The sequence below is a fragment of the Artemia franciscana genome, unplaced genomic scaffold (genome assembly GCF_032884065.1).
Source record: "Artemia franciscana unplaced genomic scaffold, ASM3288406v1 Scaffold_1206, whole genome shotgun sequence".
Taxonomy (NCBI): Eukaryota; Metazoa; Arthropoda; class Branchiopoda; order Anostraca; family Artemiidae; genus Artemia; species Artemia franciscana.
In genome coordinates this window covers 165,322-183,416 of record NW_027062762.1, presented here as the reverse complement: position 1 = coordinate 183,416, position 18,095 = coordinate 165,322, and the positions used below count along the sequence as shown (strand labels likewise).

The following is an 18,095-nucleotide window of genomic DNA, read 5'->3' as shown; positions in this document are numbered from 1 at the left end:
ATATACAACATTCTTGGCTTTCCCATTGTCTGTGCATATACAAAGCCGTATGTACTAATAATGACGTCATATGCAAACGCTCTTTTTACAAACAAACAAACATGCATACACACAACTCATTTTTATATAGATAGATAGATAGATAGATACAATACAAATTAACTGCGTAAAACTTGCGAATATACAACATTCTTCGCTGTCCAATTGTCGCTGCATATAAATAGATTGTCAGGTTTACCGACCCTCGAACATACAACGTACAATTGTCCATGGGAAAAACAATCAGTATTAAGATCTATACCACATTTTTCTAATGATTGACCTTGAGCTTTGTTAATGGTGATTACAAATGCTAATCGAATTGGGAATTGCAATCTTTTAAACTGAATAGGCAGATCCGTTGGAATCATGGGAATGCGAGGAATTTTATTATTGCTGTTTTACCGCCATCTTCAGTAGATCTTCTTCTATATTGTGGGTAATCATCATTGCCAGTAATTGTGTTGGATACTAAAAGTCGAGGATATTGCTTTGTGCACCTTCCTTTGGCCATGCATGGTGAATTTTCGTTCAGTGCACTTCAAGGTCCATGTATCATATTTTTTACAATAATATCATGTAACCCCTTATCGACGTTTTTATCAGGTATTTCAGCGGAAATCACATCATCAATTTCGTTCGAAGTAATTTTTTTATGTAGCCAGATTAGTATAGGTGCGTGTGGCAAACCTCGTTTTTGCCATTCCACTGAGTACATCCAGCATCGCACTGACCCAAACACTTCAAGTTTTACTATGTAGTTTATCAGTGATTTCAACTTTTGCTGGAAGACACGGGCCGTAATGTCATGCCTATGAACCGCCGATTGTCCTTGAAGTAAAAGCTGCAGTATCTCGTCCCAAGATTGATTACATGTAAATGTAATAAATAAATCTGGACGACCATAGAGACGAACATACGCAATAGCATCTTGAGCATATTCATGCATATGACGGGGACTGCCAGCATATGACGAAGGTAAAATTGTTAATCTTCCAACGTTTGTGGTATTACCGTCATTTATAACTGCATCTCGCAAATGAATGTATTGTTCAGAGCGGAGCTTGGTCTGATTCAGGCGGATATATAGCAAACGTTCTGATTCAATTTTAGCATTATAGATCTTCTTGTTTTATTATTGATGAGTCCCCTGTTATAACTTGTTCGTAAGGGGGATATTCAAATACACCCAGTTGCTTAAAATTACAGGTTTCCAATTTATATAACTGTCCAATATTTTTAGTATTAAATTATAATTAAAATCATTTGCTCAATAGTTTTTGAAAATTTATATGTTAAAATTGGACTATCTTTATAATTCAAATTGCTAGGAAGGGCCTGTTTCACCTCCTGCTGAGTCAAAATTCAGGTAAACTAATATCTTTTATCTCCTTACAAGTAAATTTAATAGGTAAATATAATCTGTTATCTTTGTTACCAATCTTATAAAATTTGTTATGTTTTTAAATAAATTTTATTTTACCAAGAATGCAAATTGCATTGTATATTACTTTAATTTTATATTCAAGAGCTGTATTATTTTTAACAATCCAGAATAGTTTTTATTAAATTCCTCCTGGATAACATTATACATTATACTAGCTGTTGGGGTGGCGCTTCCCGCCACCCCAACACCTAGTTTGTGGGGGGGGGGGCGAAGACCCCCCCCACCAGCCCCTCGCGCGCGTACCAGCCCCCCGCGCGCGTACGTCGTCACGCGCCATATTAATTACGTGCCATTGTAGTTGCGTCCCTGTGTACCACCTATGAATATAGATAGGTTTATATATGTGTTTTGAACTACGTAAAACTTGCAAATATACAACATTCTTGGCTTTCCCATTGTCTGTGCATATACAAAGCCTTATGTACTTATAATGACGTCATATGCAAACGCTCTTTTTAAAAACAAACAAACATGCATACACACAACTCATTTTTATATAGATAGATAGATAGATAGATACAATACAAATTAACTGCATAAAACTTGTGAATTTACCACATTCTTCACTGTCCAATTGTCGCTGCATATAAATAGATTGTCAGGTTTACCGACCCTCGAACATGCAACGTACAATTGTCCATGGAAAAACAATCAGTATTAAGATCTATACCACATTTTTCTAATGATTGACCTTGAGCTTTGTTGATGGTGATTGCAAATGCTAATCGAATTGGGAATTAAATTGCAATCTTTTAATTGAAAAGGCAGATCCGTTGGAATCATGGGAATGCAAGGAATAAGAACAGCCTCCCCCTCAAAAGGCCCTGTCATGATTGTGGCCTCTATTACGTTTTCCATTGTTTTTTTACGGCAAGTCGCGTGCCATTGCAAAGCCTTGGTGGGTTTATGTTATGTAACAATATTATTGGTACGTCTATTTTTAGTTGTAGCACGTGTCGTGGAAACCCTGAAAGATCCACGGAATTTAAAAATTCAGATGGATAATTAACTGCCTCATTTGGTTCCAAAACTGTGTTGACTGACTTGTAAAGGACTGCTTCAACTTTTGCCGGAAGACACAGGCAGTAATGTCATGTCTATGAACCGCCGATTGTCCTTGAAGTAAAAGCTGCTGTATCTTGTCCCAAGATTGATTACATGTAAATATAATAAATAAATCTGAACGACCATAGAGACGAACATACGCAATAGCATCTTGAGCATATTCATGCATATGATGGGGACTGCCAGCATATGACGAAGGTAAAATCGTTAATCTTCCAACGTTTGTGGTATTACCGTCATATACAACTGCATCTCGCAAATGAATGTATTGTTCAGAGCAGAGCTTGGTCTGATTCAGATGGATAAATAGCAAACGTTCTGATTCAATTTTTGCAAACATATCAACGATGTATTGGTGAAACAATTGACGGCATTTTAAAATATAATTGTCTTCATCCTGCCGAATCATTAGTCTATAGGTATAATAATGCATTGCACTGCATTTCTTATTCATTTCTTTGTTAGTGGCTGGATTTATCAATTTAATATTAAAGTGATAGCTGTTGGCTCCATCCCAAAAATGATTGGATATTGTAGGGCATCGTAGCATCGATGAGTTTCAGCAATTCTTACCAACTGAGTGTTTCGCTTATGAAGAATAATATCTCGAGGTAAAAACTGATCACCGACCATAACGATTGCCGTTTCGTTGATAGTTGGAGCATTGTATCTATGCACATGTTGGCCAGGAGGCGTTTTGTCAGCGGAAATAACAATTTTATGCGTATCAGTAGGCATCAAATCGATGGCTGTTTTGAACAGACGCACTAAATTATTATTTTCGTGGAAAATATGTTGCAATTGGGAAACGATTGTCCTTTCAACGTCGGGAGAAATTTCGCAACGTGCATTCAATTCAGAATTTCTATCACTGATGAAGTACAATTGTAAAAATTTATGACTCTCGCCTGAGAATGGTAGAAGGGACCCTGCTCTATGATAAATTTGCCCTTTTACTTTGAAAGTAGGCACAAATTAATCTGGATTTTCGATTTGGGCACCAAACGACGTCATTTGGAAACATGAGTTATATTTTCTGATTTTTGATAAAAAAAAAAACGCTTAGATTCTGACGTAGTTCCAGTAAGCAAAGTCCTCAATGGCTCTGGGGGTGCAACCAGTTGAGGAAGTTTAACTTTTCCTGAGGCGCAACACATTCCCATTGTTTCACCATTGAATTTCAAGGTTTTGCAGTAGGGACAAATTTTAGACAGAGTCTCGATTTGAACACATCTACTATAATCATCGACTGGGCTGTACCTGAATGCCATGCGATAATTTTCACGTTGCTCTTGTGATTCCTCTGCACGCTTTCTTTTGGCATTATCTCTTGAAGCCGCAAGCCTGTTTCCCGTTGCTCTTGTGATTCCTCGGCACGCCTTATTTTTTCACTTTCTCTTTTAGCAGCAAGTCTGGTTTCGCGTTGCTCTGGTAGTTCCTCGACACGCCTTCGTTGACGGAAATTGTACATTCCTAATCTGGCATTATCTCTTGAAGCCGCAAGCCTGTTTTCACGTTGCTCTTGTGATTCCTCGGCATGCTTTCTGTTCTTACTTTCTCTATCAGCCACAAGCCTGTTTTCTTGCTGTTCTTGTGATTCCTTGGCACGCTTTCTTTTCTTACTTTCTCTATCAGCAGCAAGTTTTTTGGCATAGACTCTTTGAGCAGCTTCCTCGGCTGTTGCCATTGTCGGTTCTTCAGCCATTTTACAATTAAACATTTTTCCATCCACGATCTTCTTACAATTAAAAATTTGTCTTTGAACGAATTTCTTAAATACCTTTAATGACGTCATCGTCATTACAAACATGACGACAACTAACTTCATGACGACATGATGACATGACGTCACTCGACAGACATAACACACATACAACTTATTTTTATATATATAGATTACAAAAGTCATACCCTTAGCATCAAATAGCTGGCATAGATCCATATAAAACTTATTTAAATCCAATTCATTTTTTGTATTATATTTCCTATGTCCTCTTGATTGTTTTTTACGTTTAGTGGGTAAAACCATCTATACATTTAACAACAACATGAGACCTGTCTTCATATTTAGCTATTTGATCATTTAGCTTAAAGGGATAAGCTGTACACTGAGTATGGTTCCAGAAATCCTCATGTTTGCGCAGTCTAATATTCTTCTCTTCTTTATTTAAGTTATCTATATCCAAACTTTCCAATAGTTATATCTGGTATGGAACAAGTACCATTATTACAATGCTGAACTAGATATTTATTAGTCCCTCCTTATTAGTTGTTGTCTTATGCCCAGAAAATCACATATATATATATATATATATATATATATATATATATATATATATATATATATATATATACTAGCTGTTGGGGTGGCGCTTCGCGCCACCCCAACACCTAGTTGGTGGGGGCGCTTCGCGCCCCCCCAAGCCCCCCCCGCGTGCGTAAGTCGTTACGCGCCATTGTAGTTGTGTCCCTATGTCCCACCTGTGAATATAGATATATATATATATATATATATATATATATATATATATATATATATATATATATATATATATATATATATATATGTATATATATATATATATATATATATATGGTTTTAACTACGTAAAACTTGCGAATATACAACATTCTTTGCTGTCCCATTGTTACGGGGTGGTTTTTGTTAAATATTTTTCGTGTTTATTTTAAAGGGGGTTAGCGTTGCTTGGGACTTTTCTAAGTCTTAATAGCTTGATGTGGATATGGGAGCTAAATTATTAATAAAATAAGAAAGCTTCGTATATAATCCCCGGTAACCTAGGTAACAGAAACATCTCAGTGTTGTTTGAGTTCTCCTGAAACAAATATAGATTCCCTTGGGACCGTGCCTGAAAGCTAGAGGAACTGTACCTGATGCCCTAATACATAGACAGAAGATGATTAAATACAATAAGGTTTATTTACTTACAATATACAACTTTTGACAAGATAGCTTCAATGTCTTATTGCACTAAAAGGTGAACATGAGAAATTGATCTAATGCATTCGAATCCTTCCATAAAACTAAACTATTGCCCTTGTGTTGGACTCATATATCCAACGCGCGCACTTGCCGGACAGGCTTGGTGACCTGCGGAAGTTGACCTCCACTACTATTGGTAATATTTAATCATGTGACTAGTCACGCATCCAAAAGCTATTTTTATGGCAAGGATTTCTCTTTTGGTTTTGAGAAAAACCCATAGGTCAGAATAACTGGTTACTTTGTTGAGTAACATTTTTTTTATCTAAATGCACTTAGTCTAATTGCGTTGGACTATGCAGACTGTTGAAAAACTCAGGGGTCAGAATAACTGGTTACTTGACTTGTTAAGTAACCTTTCACTTATCTAAATGCACGTAGTCTAATTGCGTAGGATTATGCAGACTTGTTAAATTTAGCAATCTGTTAAATTCTAAATGATTTTATCCAAACCTTTTTCAAATTGAAATTTACTAAAGGGGTGTGACTGAGAAATTTAGTCCTGAATTTAAGAGTTCCTAGAAGAGTATGGATGAGAGATTTGGTCCTATATTTGAGGATTCCTAAGGGGATGTGAATGAGGGATTTGGTCCTGAATTTTATAGAGGGGGGGGGGGGGCTGGTCTATATGTTACATATCCCCTTTCCCATTGTAGATTGATGTCCCCATCAATCAGTCTAATCTCTCTCTTTAAATATTGCATTTTATTCCTTATTGTTTATAAAAATTTTATTATAATTCCATACAACTTTTTGTTAAATATTTTTCGTGTTTATTTTAAAGGGGGTTAGCGTTGCTTGGGACTTTTCTAAGTCTTAATAGCTTGATGTGGATATGGGAGCTAAATTATTAATAAAATAAGAAAGCTTCGTATATAATCCCCGGTAACCTAGGTAACAGAAACATCTCAGTGTTGTTTGAGTTCTCCTGAAACAAATATAGATTCCCTTGGGACCGTACCTGAAAGCTAGAGGAACTGTACCTGATGCCCTAATACATAGACAAAAGATGATTAAATACAATAAGGTTTATTTACTTACAATATACAACTTTTGACAAGATAGCTTCAATGTCTTATTGCACTAAAAGGTGAACATGAGAAATTGATCTAATGCATTCGAATCCTTCCATAAAACTCCACTAATGCCCTTGTGTTGGACTCATATATCCTACGCGCGCACTTGCCGGACAGGCTTGGTGACCTGCGGAAGTTGACCTCCACTACTATTGGTAATATTTAATCATGTGACTAGTCACGCATCCAAAAGCTATTTTTATGGCAAGGATTTCTCTTTTGGTTTTTTAGAAAAACCCATAGGTCAGAATAACTGGTTACTTTGTTGAGTAACATTTTTTTTATCTAAATGCACTTAGTCTAATTGCGTTGGACTATGCAGACTGTTGAAAAACTCAGGGGTCAGAATAACTGGTTACTTGACTTGTTAAGTAACCTTTCACTTATCTAAATGCACGTAGTCTAATTGCGTAGGATTATGCAGACTTGTTAAATTTAGCAATCTGTTAAATTCTAAATGATTTTATCCAAACCTTTTTCAAATTGAAATTTACTAAAGGGGTGTGACTGAGAAATTTAGTCCTGAATTTAAGAGTTCCTAGAAGAGTATGGATGAGAGATTTGGTCCTATATTTGAGGATTCCTAAGGGGATGTGAATGAGGGATTTGGTCCTGAATTTTATAGAGGGGGGGGGGCTGGTCTATATGTTACACCATTGTCTTTGCATTTAAATAGATTGTCAGGTTTACCGACTCTTGAACATGCAACATATAATGGTCCATGGGAAAACAATCTGTATTCAGATCTATACCTCATGATTCTAATGATTGCCCTTGAGCTTTGTTGATGGTGATTGCTAATCGACCATTCCCTGTCCCGGTGTCCCGGTCGTCATTTATATCCCCCTGTTTCCCCCGGTGTCCCCTTTGTAGTTGTGTCCCTGTGTCCCGGTCGTCATTTATATTCCCTGTGTCCCGGTCGTCATTTGTATCCCGGTGTCCCGGTCTGTATATACATTCGTTTTTTAGTTTTGTTTTTCTCCTTTATTTTTTTCCTTTTTTTTTCTTTTTTAGTTTATTTAGATTTTTAGATTTTTTAGTTTTTTTATTAGTTTTTAGTTTTTTTTTCTTTTTAGTTTTTTTGTAGTTTTTACCTTCTTTTTAGTTTTGTTAGTTTTTTTTTTTACTTATGTCCTGGTCGTCATTTATACTCCCTGTGTCCCGGTGCTTTGTTGATTGCTAATCGAACATTCCTTTTGTCCTGGTCGCTTTCTCTTTGAGTGTCGTCATTTATTTTTTTCTTTTTTAGTTCTTTTAGTTTTTACCTTCTTTAGTTTTTTTTAGTTTTTTAGATGAAATTTTTTTTTAGTGTTTTCCTTTTTTCTTTTTAGTTTTTTATTGGTTTTTACCTTTATTTTAGCTTATTTTTCAGTTTTTTCCTTTTTTTTAGTTTTTTTTTATTTTTAATTTTTTTTAGTTTTTTACCTTTTTTTCGTTTTTTTATATATATATATATATATATGGTTTTAACTACGTAAAACTTGCGAATATACAACATTCTTTGCTGTCCCATTGTCTTTGCATTTAAATAGATTGTCAGGTTTACCGACTCTTGAACATGCAACATATAATGGTCCATGGGAAAACAATCTGTATTCAGATCTATACCTCATGATTCTAATGATTGCCCTTGAGCTTTGTTGATGGTGATTGCTAATCGACCATTCACTGTCCCGGTGTCTGGTCGTCATTTATATCCCCCTGTTTCCCCCGGTGTCCCCGTTGTAGTTGTGTCCCTGTGTCTCGGTCGTCATTTATATTCCCTGTGTCCCGGTCGTCATTTGTATCCCGGTGTCCCGGTCTGTATAGGCCTATACATTCGTTTTTTAGTTTTGTTTTTCTCCTTTTTTTTTTTTCCTTTTTTTTTCTTTTTTAGTTTATTTAGATTTTTAGATTTTTTAGTTTTTTTATTAGTTTTTAGTTTTTTTTTCTTTTTAGTTTTTTTGTAGTTTTTACCTTCTTTTTAGTTTTGTTAGTTTTTTTTTTACTTATGTCCTGGTCGTCATTTATACTCCCTGTGTCGCGGTGCTTTGTTGATTGCTAATCGAACATTCCTTTTGTCCTGGTCGCTTTCTCTTTGAGTGTCGTCATTTATTTTTTTCTTTTTTAGTTCTTTTAGTTTTTATCTTTTTTAGTTTTTTTTAGTTTTTTAGATGAAAATTTTTTTTAGTTTTTTCCTTTTTTTCTTTTTAGTTTTTTATTGGTTTTTACCTTTATTTTAGCTTATTTTTCAGTTTTTTCCTTTTTTTTAGTTTTTTTTTATTTTTTATTTTTTTTAGTTTTTTACCTTTTTTTAGTTTTTTTAGTTTTTTTAGTTTTTTAGCTTTTTTACTTTTTTTATTAGTTTTTAGTTTTTTTTGTAGTTTTTGCCTTTTTTTAAGTTTTGTTTTTCTCCTTTATTTTTTTCCTTTTTTTTTCTTTTTTAGTTTATTTAGATTTTTAGATTTTTTAGTTTTTTTATTAGTTTTTAATTTTTTTTTCTTTTTAGTTTTTTTGTAGTTTTTACCTTCTTTTTAGTTTTTTAGTTTTTTAGTTTTTTTTTAGTTTTTTAGCTTTTTTACTTTTTTTTATTAGTTTTTAGTTTTTTTTTGTAGTTTTTGCCTTTTTTTAGTTTTTTCAGTTTTTTTTTTTAGTTTTTTATTGGTTTTTACCTTTATTTTCGCTTATTTTTCAGTTTTTTCCTTTTTTTTTAGTTTTTAGTTTTTTTAGTTTTTTACCTTTTTTTAGTTTTTTTAGTTTTTTTAGTTTTTTAGCTTTTTTATTTTTTTATTAGTTTTTAGTTTTTTTTTGTAGTTTTCGCCTTTTTTTAGTTTTTTTAGTTTTTTAGCTTTTTTATTAGTTTTTAGTTTTTTTTTGTAGTTTTTGCCTTTTTTTAGTTTTTTTAGTTTTTTAGCTTTTTTATTTTTTTTTATTAGTTTTTAGTTTTTTTTGTAGTTTTTGCCTTTTTTTAGTTTTTTCAGTTTTGACGTCACCTGATCCAGTTTTTTCAGTTGACGTCACCTGATCCATCCACAGATCCACACACAGACAACTTATTTTTATATATATAGATATATATATATATATATGTATATATATATATATATATATATATATATATATATATATATATATATATATATATGTATATATATATTATTAGTTTTTTCCCCTGCATATTTTAAACAGTATTTTATACGTTCTATTCTGTAAGATCAGTGTCTCCCCCCTGCTGTTTCTAAAATTGTTGAAAGTTCAGATACTATTGATCTCCTTCCAGTGAAGACTACAGAACTTAACTCTCAAATGATTGGGTGTTTTTTTGTTATTTATGAATAATGATGATGGTTCCAAAATATTAACACATGTGAAATTCTGCTCACTGAAATTTATCATAATTAGTATGTTTTATGAACATTCAATTAACCCCCAAGAACAAAAAGTTGTATAATAAACATTAGAGACTTACATAAATAGTTGGTAGACATTAATTGAAGTGTGAAATCTTCTTTTCTTCCTTGGATAGTGGCTACAATACAAGTCATTTTTATGGCACTTGGTATTTACCAACTGACATAAAGCAATCACACATTCTGTGGGTCTGTCAGTCCTGGTTTTGCTAGTTTAGGCACTTCAGGATAAGCTAGGACAATGAAATTTGGCAGGCGTATCAGGGACCAGACCAGGTTAAATTAGAAATAGTCGTTTCCCCGATTCGACCTACTGTGGAGGGGGGATGGTTAATTTGAAAAAATTAGAAAAAATGAGGTATTTTGAATTTATGAACATGTGATTGGATCTTCATAAAATTTGGTATTTAGAAGGATATTGTGTCTCCGACGTCTTATTTTAAATCCCGACCTGATCCAGGGAAATTGGGGAGAGTTGCAGGGGAAACATAAAATCTTGGAAAACGCTTAGAGTGGAGAAATTGGGATGAAGCTTGGTTGGAAAAATGAGCACAAGTTCTAGATACGTGATTGATATGACCAGAACGGATTCGATCTCTTTGGGGGAGTTGGGGGTAGGGTTAATTTGGAAAAATTAGAAAAAAGAGGTATTTTTAACTTATGAAGGAGTGATTGCATCTTAAAGAAATTTCAGCTTGAAGCAAACACGAGGAAACCCCTACTCAGCACATGTAAACAAATGAGAGGTGAAGGATTCTTCCTTTAGCCTTGTCAAGAAAGTTGGTCCTCCCACCTTTTATTGTGCTTTTTGTTCATTTGGTAAGGAAGAGTACTGAAAGGAATCCCGTCTCTCTCTGAAGCCATCCTTTTGTTACATCTCCTTTTTTGTGTCCTCTAGAGTTTTTTCCATCACTTCTTCATCATAACTGGTATGCTTTCTTGTATTCACTGATTTTTTATGCTGTATGTTCTGGGCATCAGTAAAAGTTCTTTATTAAGACTCAATTTAAAACAAATAAAACCACACGTAAAAAATCCATACGAATTTCCAACCAAATGACTCCCCTCTATAGTTTTTACAACCATTGATTCTCTACAAAGTAATCAAAAGAAAAAAAAAAATAATACATTCAAGGCTTGTCGCGTTTCCTACAGGTTCGTTCCGGTTTGGGTGTCTCTAGATGATTTCATTTGCCCTGTCCAAAAATAATGTTTAAAAAAACCATCATCTTTTAAGTCTATGAAATTAAATTCACAAAGGACCCAAAGTAAATTGTCTTAAATTAATTTTTATATTTTTCTGAGGGGAAATCGCATTTTTCTTTTATTTTTCTTATTTTCCCTTATAAGTAGCTTTATAATTCTTTGTATCTCCTATTGATTGTCAAATGACTCCCCCCCCCCAAGAAGACAAAAGTAGGTTTGAAGGAACTAGAAAATTGTCTAAAATTTTTGCAATAGTTGAAGAAAAGACCTTGATTTGCACCTTCCTTGGATCAATTGATTAAAAAGTATTTCCGAAAGGTCAAAGAACAGAGTAAACTTCAATTCAATGCAAAGCTTAACAATTGGTCAGTGCAGAACATTTTTGTTAATATTAAAGATAGACAAGGATAACTTTGAACATATGTTCAGAGTTACCCCAGAAAAACAAAATCTTTGCAGGTATGATTGAACAATGCTGCCATCTTAAATCCATGGAATAAGGAAATGATTTAACCTAAAAACCTAACCATTCGGCTTCTCAACTATAGAAAAATATCAGATTGAAAGGCCTAGTTTAGTTTATGTAAGTAAAAAGGGTAACTTACTTTTAGCGCTTTTTGACAGCTCAAATTCTGTTGCCAATTAAAAGCTAAGATTTGGTCTTAACCTGACTGCAAGAAGTACCAACTGATTAAAATGTCATTTATCAATACTCTTGTAACAAGTACCATTGAGTAATATCACTGTTGTCCAAAAGAGAGTGCTTGTTGTTAGTTTCTGATTTTGTTCGAAGTTAGCCCTTCTGTTCAAAGTTACCCTGTTCTATGTAACTGATTTAGGAATGGTAATTATTATCTTCATTAGTCTTAATACTAATATATCATTATAAAAACAAGTTTAGGGCCCACAGAAAGTTTTAAAAAGAGCCAAAGCCCTTCAAAATGACATACATTTTGTTGTGATATCATTTTTGAGGGGGTTTCAGGCTCTTTTTTTAAATCCCTACAAATTTGTTTTCAGAAAAAAACATTTGACTGTTAAGACTAAGGAAAATAACAATTACCATTCCTGAATCAGCTAAAAATGGCAATTTTTCCTCTAGAAAGTTTATTATGAAACTTTTTTTAAACTTTTGGCTCCTATTGACTGTTTTATATTTTGAGGCCCATTAAAGGCTCAAATGTGAATTCTAGAAATTATTACTGAATTATGAGAGCTAGTAATGTATTCACTTTCATCCTAGCAAAATTATGTTGAAACTTGTAGCTACTTTACTGTTGCTGCTTCTGAAATTATGTTATTACTAAAACTACTAGCTATGCAATTAGTACTACTGTTATTGGGACCTTTTCAAGCTCTGACTGCTTTAAACTGTTTGAAGATTCAACAATCTTCCCTTTTTTAGAAGCCATCTTGGGTGCATAGATCTGAAAAAATAAGAAATAAAGTATAGGCTTTTGTATATCTATTTGTTTTTACAGACCCTTCCAGAAAGTCTATCCCTACTAGCCATTCTATTCCTGCCTTTTTGGCATTGCTCCAGTTCTGAGGGATTGTCTTTTTGCTTGCAATAGCAAAGTAGATGATGCAGTTAAAGTGACATGCACTGGAAATTGTAGTCACAATTAGTTGGGATTTCTGTTGCGAGCAGTCACAGTCACAAGTATTTGCAGTTGTAAGTAGTCACAAATTCAAACAATTTGAAGCAGTCAGAGCTTGAAAAGGTCCCAATAACAGTAGCACTAATTGCGTAAGTAGTAGTTTTAGTAGCCCTCAAAGGTTCAATTTATTGCTTTCAGCTGTTCATTAGATATTGTTCATATGTACTTTTGAAAACCTGTATGAATTGTGTACATTTTGATTTTGTTCAATATGCACTGCAATGTCACCCAATAGTGTCACCTTAATGCCCTTAGCTACCCTAGATATATTGCCGATAGGCCTTTTCAACATCCATATTTAGTTCCAAATCCCTCTCAACTGGTTCTGAAGTTTCAACTTAATACCTTTATCTGCTCTTAAGACGTCGTAATGTGCTTTTGTGACAAAACTTGGATGGAAATAGTGTCTTTGATTTAGTTCAACGTCCCCAATAAAGTGCTCTGAAAGTTCCAACGTCTCTCCTTTTTATCCCTGGGATGTTGCATATACACCCTTTTCACAATGTGAATACGTATTGTACATTTTGATTTGGTTTTTCTCTCCCTCTAATTTCTGTGAAAATTGAAACTTAATACTTTATTCTGTTTCTGATATATTGTATCTATGCTCCTTTGATAACCTGGATTTACTTAAACCCTTTGATGAAAACCCTCGATTTTATGGATGGGTGTCATCTGGTACATACTGGTATATGTCCCAATCTGTATCATTTTCAAGTCTGTATCATTTTCAATGTGGGGCTTTCAAGTCCCACAGTATACCAGATGATACCCATCTGCAAGATCAAGTGTTATTCCTTTTGTTGAATGTTTCGCCACAAGATGGCTACATAATATGACCAGATAGTTTGGCTTTCATTTCGTACCACAAGCAATAAATTTTACTGAACTAAAAAGTATAAACAAAGAAAATCCAAGGGGATTTTTTTTTTTTGGGGGGGGGGTATTTCCTAAACATTGATGTAGGGTTACTCAAAAACAAACCTGTAGCATACTAAAATAATCGGTCTGAATGGTTGAGCATCAAACTAACAATGCTAGATGGTTTTCAAAATGGCTTTCAAGAAGGCTAGATGGTACCCCTTGTCACTCTGTTGTGCATTGGTATGGCTTGTTAGTGTTTGTCAGGTGTGTTGTGGTGGGGATCTTGTGGGCTACACCAAGACGTCTTGTTGGCCGCTTGTGACTCGCGGGCTGTGGGTTGCCAAACCATGGTTTAAATAAAGCACAAATAAAGTATTTTTAGCATCACAACTTTGCTTAATCCGGATTTACGAGATTTTGAAGACCTCCTTAAGACCTCTTAATTTTAGAAAAAGATATTGATATGGCTTGAAGTTCTAGTCAAATAACAGGAATTTTGTTTTCAAAACTAAAACCAGAGAAAAAACAACTGAAGACTGAAAATTAAGGTATAATTTTTTTTTGTCAAAATTCCAATTGTCATAGACCGGTCAAGCAGGGAGATTTCTAGGATTTAGAAGTCAGAAGGGGGTTGACATAGTAGCTTGGCATACTTTTGCAGAGAATGTTTTGGCCTGGGTTTGTTTTCCTAGCCTAACCCCTATCAAAGGTAGCAAATGGTAGCTTGTCTAAAATTTTACCTTGGATACATCACTTTATGCCTTTTTTATGCTCTTTTATAAACAAGATCGCTCTTGTGATATTGCTGAGGTGTCTTATTTGCAACCATCCACATAACAACTTTTGAATTAGTTTTTAAGCAATACTTTGTTTTGAAACAAAATGGACAAATTGTATAACTAGGGAGGGGGGTTAATTTACCGAATATTATTGGGAACACATTTACTGGACCATTCTATTATGGTGAAACTTGCTTTGTTAAAAAAGTTTGTAAATTAATTTCTGTTGGTTTTATTGACATTGCCTTTTCCATGGAAATAAAAATAGTTTTTATCATTTTGCTTTTTTATATAAGAATTCATAGTTTGGCTTGCTTTTGTTGGAAAAAACTTCTTTAACAGTTTTTAATCCTTCCACAAATAGTATTGTGCCTCCTCAAATAGTATTTTAGTTTGTACATCCTCAATTGGACCAGGAAAATAAAACTTAATACCATTCCCAATATTCTATTTATGCTGTTTGACAACCTGAATACGCTTGAATTTTTTTGATTTGTTGAAATGGTTAGAGTAAAAGTAGTTATAGCAGTAGCCCTGAAAGTTTCAACTTAATATGCCCTGTCGTTCTGGTGATTTTGCTGAGTTGTCTTATTGCAACCATACACATAGTGCCTTTTTATTTGGTTTTTAAGCAATATTCGTTTTTGAAAAGCAAAATTGGCAAATTGGATAACTAGAGAGGATACCCAATATCCCTAGAGACATAGCTACTGGGCCATTCAGTTATGCTGAAACTTGTTTTGTCGAAAAGTTTTTGAATTTTTTCTGAATAAAATGGTTGCCTCAAAATTTTGACTGAACTCCTTTGGAAAATCAGGTGGCTTGGGAGGATGGCTGCTCATTTGGTGGCTTGTAGGTGGCTTGGGAGGATGGGAGGACGTACTCAAATCATTTTTGAATGTTAAAAAGGACACTAGACCTTTTAATTACAGATCGAATCTCCTTCTTTAAAAGTTTCAATGATATTGCTAGCTATAATAGAGTGGCGCAACCAATGACATTGCTTATATGTCCTTTTGAAGACCTAGTTACATATGTTTTGTTTTATTTAATTGGAACCTCTCTAAAAGCTCCCTAAAAGTATTACCGTAATATCATTAGCGTCATTAGTTACAGTAACAGTGGTAGTAGTATTATTGGTGTATGCATACCGCCCTCTGGCTAGTTCAAAATTCGCCACAGGTTACCCTTATAGGTTCTGCCTAATAATGTAAGCTGCTCTTGAGATATTGCTTGTCACCTATTTTGAGAATCTATATACTGCATAGTTCGATTTGATTTATTTTACTATTCGACTAAATATCCCTTCAAAGCTTCACCTTAATACCTTTAGCTTGCATAGTAGTAACAGTTGTAGAAGTAGTTGCAGTATTAGTAGCAGTATGTGCATAGCACCTTTGGTTTCTTCATGACACGATGAAAGTTTCCGTTTAACACCATCAACTACTCCTCAAGCGTTGCTGAAAAATCCTTTTGACAACCTGTGTGGACTTGTTGTGTTCCAATTTAGTTTAGTACAGTTTCAGTTTTTTCGCCTTAATACCTTTAACTTTGGTATCAGTTGTAGTAGTATTAAGAGAAGTAGTAGCAGTAGAATTAATAGTTTTAGCCTCAGCTTTAGTGGCAGTAGTAGGGGTAGAAGTAGCAATAATAGCATTAATTTGAGTAAAAGCAGTAGTAATAGGATACAAATATTTGCTTTTAGCAGTTTCAACATCCCCCACAACAAGCCCTGTAAGTCTTAACATCACTCATCAATCTGTTCCTAAGGTATTGCTGATACGCCTTTGTTACAACCTGAATACAGATAACGTGTTGCGATTCAGTACACCCCCCTCCTCCCAAACAAAAACAAATCACCTTACAACCAGGCATGGTTGTAATAGTAGTTACAGTAGTAGTTCTAGAGTTAATAGCAGTATTATTGACACGTAATATCGTTAGGACTAGTAGCAGCAGCAGTATTAACGTATTTTGTAGTGGTCAGTTGAACCTTCCTCTCATCAAGTCCTGAAAGTTTCAACTTGATACAATTAGCCGTTGCTACGATATTTCTGATGTCCTTTTGAAAATTCGTATATACATGTGCTTCTTGAAATTTTCATCGTAATACCCATAGCCTTACAATAAGTAGGAGGTGTAAATGTAGCAGTGATAGTAGTAGTAACATTTGTAGTAGGGTGCGAATATTCCCTTGGGTCAATCGATTCCCCTTTAGTATTCTTTGAAAGTACTAACTTGATACCCAAATCCATTCATGATTTTCATTTTGACAATGTGCATGCACATAGTCTTATCATTTAGTTCGAATTTCCAGCTAAAAAGAATAAAACAAACCATATATTTCTGTTTTATGTATGTTCACTAGTGTGGGTGAAAGATCCAATATTCTAATGATTAAAACATTAATATCTAATCAGGTGCGTAGCCCCTGGGGGTGAAAGGGTGTGCTGTAAGGTGACGAAGGGGGGAAGTTTCAAGGAAAACTTTCCTATTTACCTTGGAAATTTAGCAAATGTGTCTATATTTGTGGGCATATTTTTGAATTAAAATCGAATTGTTGTGGGCATCAAGTCATGGCTAATTGTAGAAAAAGCCAACAGAGATAGTCCAATTGAGTGAGAGGAAATTAAAATTGAATAGTTGTGAACATCAAGTCATGGCTAATTGTAGAAAAAGCCAAGACAGTTAGCCCAATTGAGTGAGAGGCGATTCTGGCATTAATCCCCCCTTATTAGGATTGTATAAAAATGATGGTAGTTCATTTGTTAATAGATATGTCTATCTATTATCCGTCCATGCTTCGTACCTAGGGCAGTAGACCAAAGGTAGTTAGTCATAGAGCTAAAATAGTCATAGAACCTATGGTTTTCCAAGTGTTCGGTTAAATGGCACGGGTAAACGGCGGGAGTAAGTGTAAGTTTCTCGTGTGTGTGTAAGTGTATATATTTGCACATCAGGAGTGGGTATTTTAAACAGCGTGAAATTAGAAAACAATTTTACTTCATAATATGCAGAATAATTGTAGCTAACTCATTTTGCATGCAGACCCGCTATACCCCCCTCCCAACAATTTGTAAATATATAACTCAAATTATGTATTTCTCATCTATTCTGTCGCTTGTCTTTGTGGCTATGAAACCGGTTTTCTCATATCTAACCTAGGTGTAATTCTTGAGTGTGTTTCTTTTAATTAACAAGTAGGCTACCGTTTTTACTTTGATATGTGAACGATTACAATTCAAATTCCTGTTATTGAACTTAGTTTCAAATAATCGATTTCAATAGATATCTTACACCTCTTTCTCTCAGATTTTCATGTATTTGTGTTCATCTGACTTAATCGGCTTAAAATAGTTTTGCTGCGTCGAAATACTATTGTCATCTAGAAATTTTTCTTCTTTAATTTGTTTTTCTTAATTGTAGCCTACACAATATCCGCCATTTTGTTTGTGCGCTCAGAAGCTACTGATCTGAAAAGGGTTTATTTTCTAGAGGGGAATTTATCGACAAATTATATCGGTATCGTATTGGTGCAATACTGATACATCGGTATCGAACCCAA

At 34.3% G+C, this 18,095-nt stretch overlaps 1 protein-coding gene across 5 annotated transcripts in view; it reads left to right on the top strand.

The window, feature by feature from the left end:
- Nucleotides 1-18,095, top strand: part of LOC136042383 (ankyrin-3-like) — a 39,260-nt gene that overhangs the window by 15,364 nt on the left and 5,801 nt on the right. Inside the window, exon 1 of one of the 5 annotated variants that reach the window (XM_065727368.1) lies at nucleotides 11,789-11,809. The exons of the other annotated variants lie outside the window; for them this stretch is intronic. The gene's annotated coding sequence lies outside the window, so the exon portion shown is untranslated. Of the gene's footprint in view, nucleotides 1-11,788; nucleotides 11,810-18,095 lie in introns of those variants that run through there. 5 annotated transcript variants of the gene reach the window in all.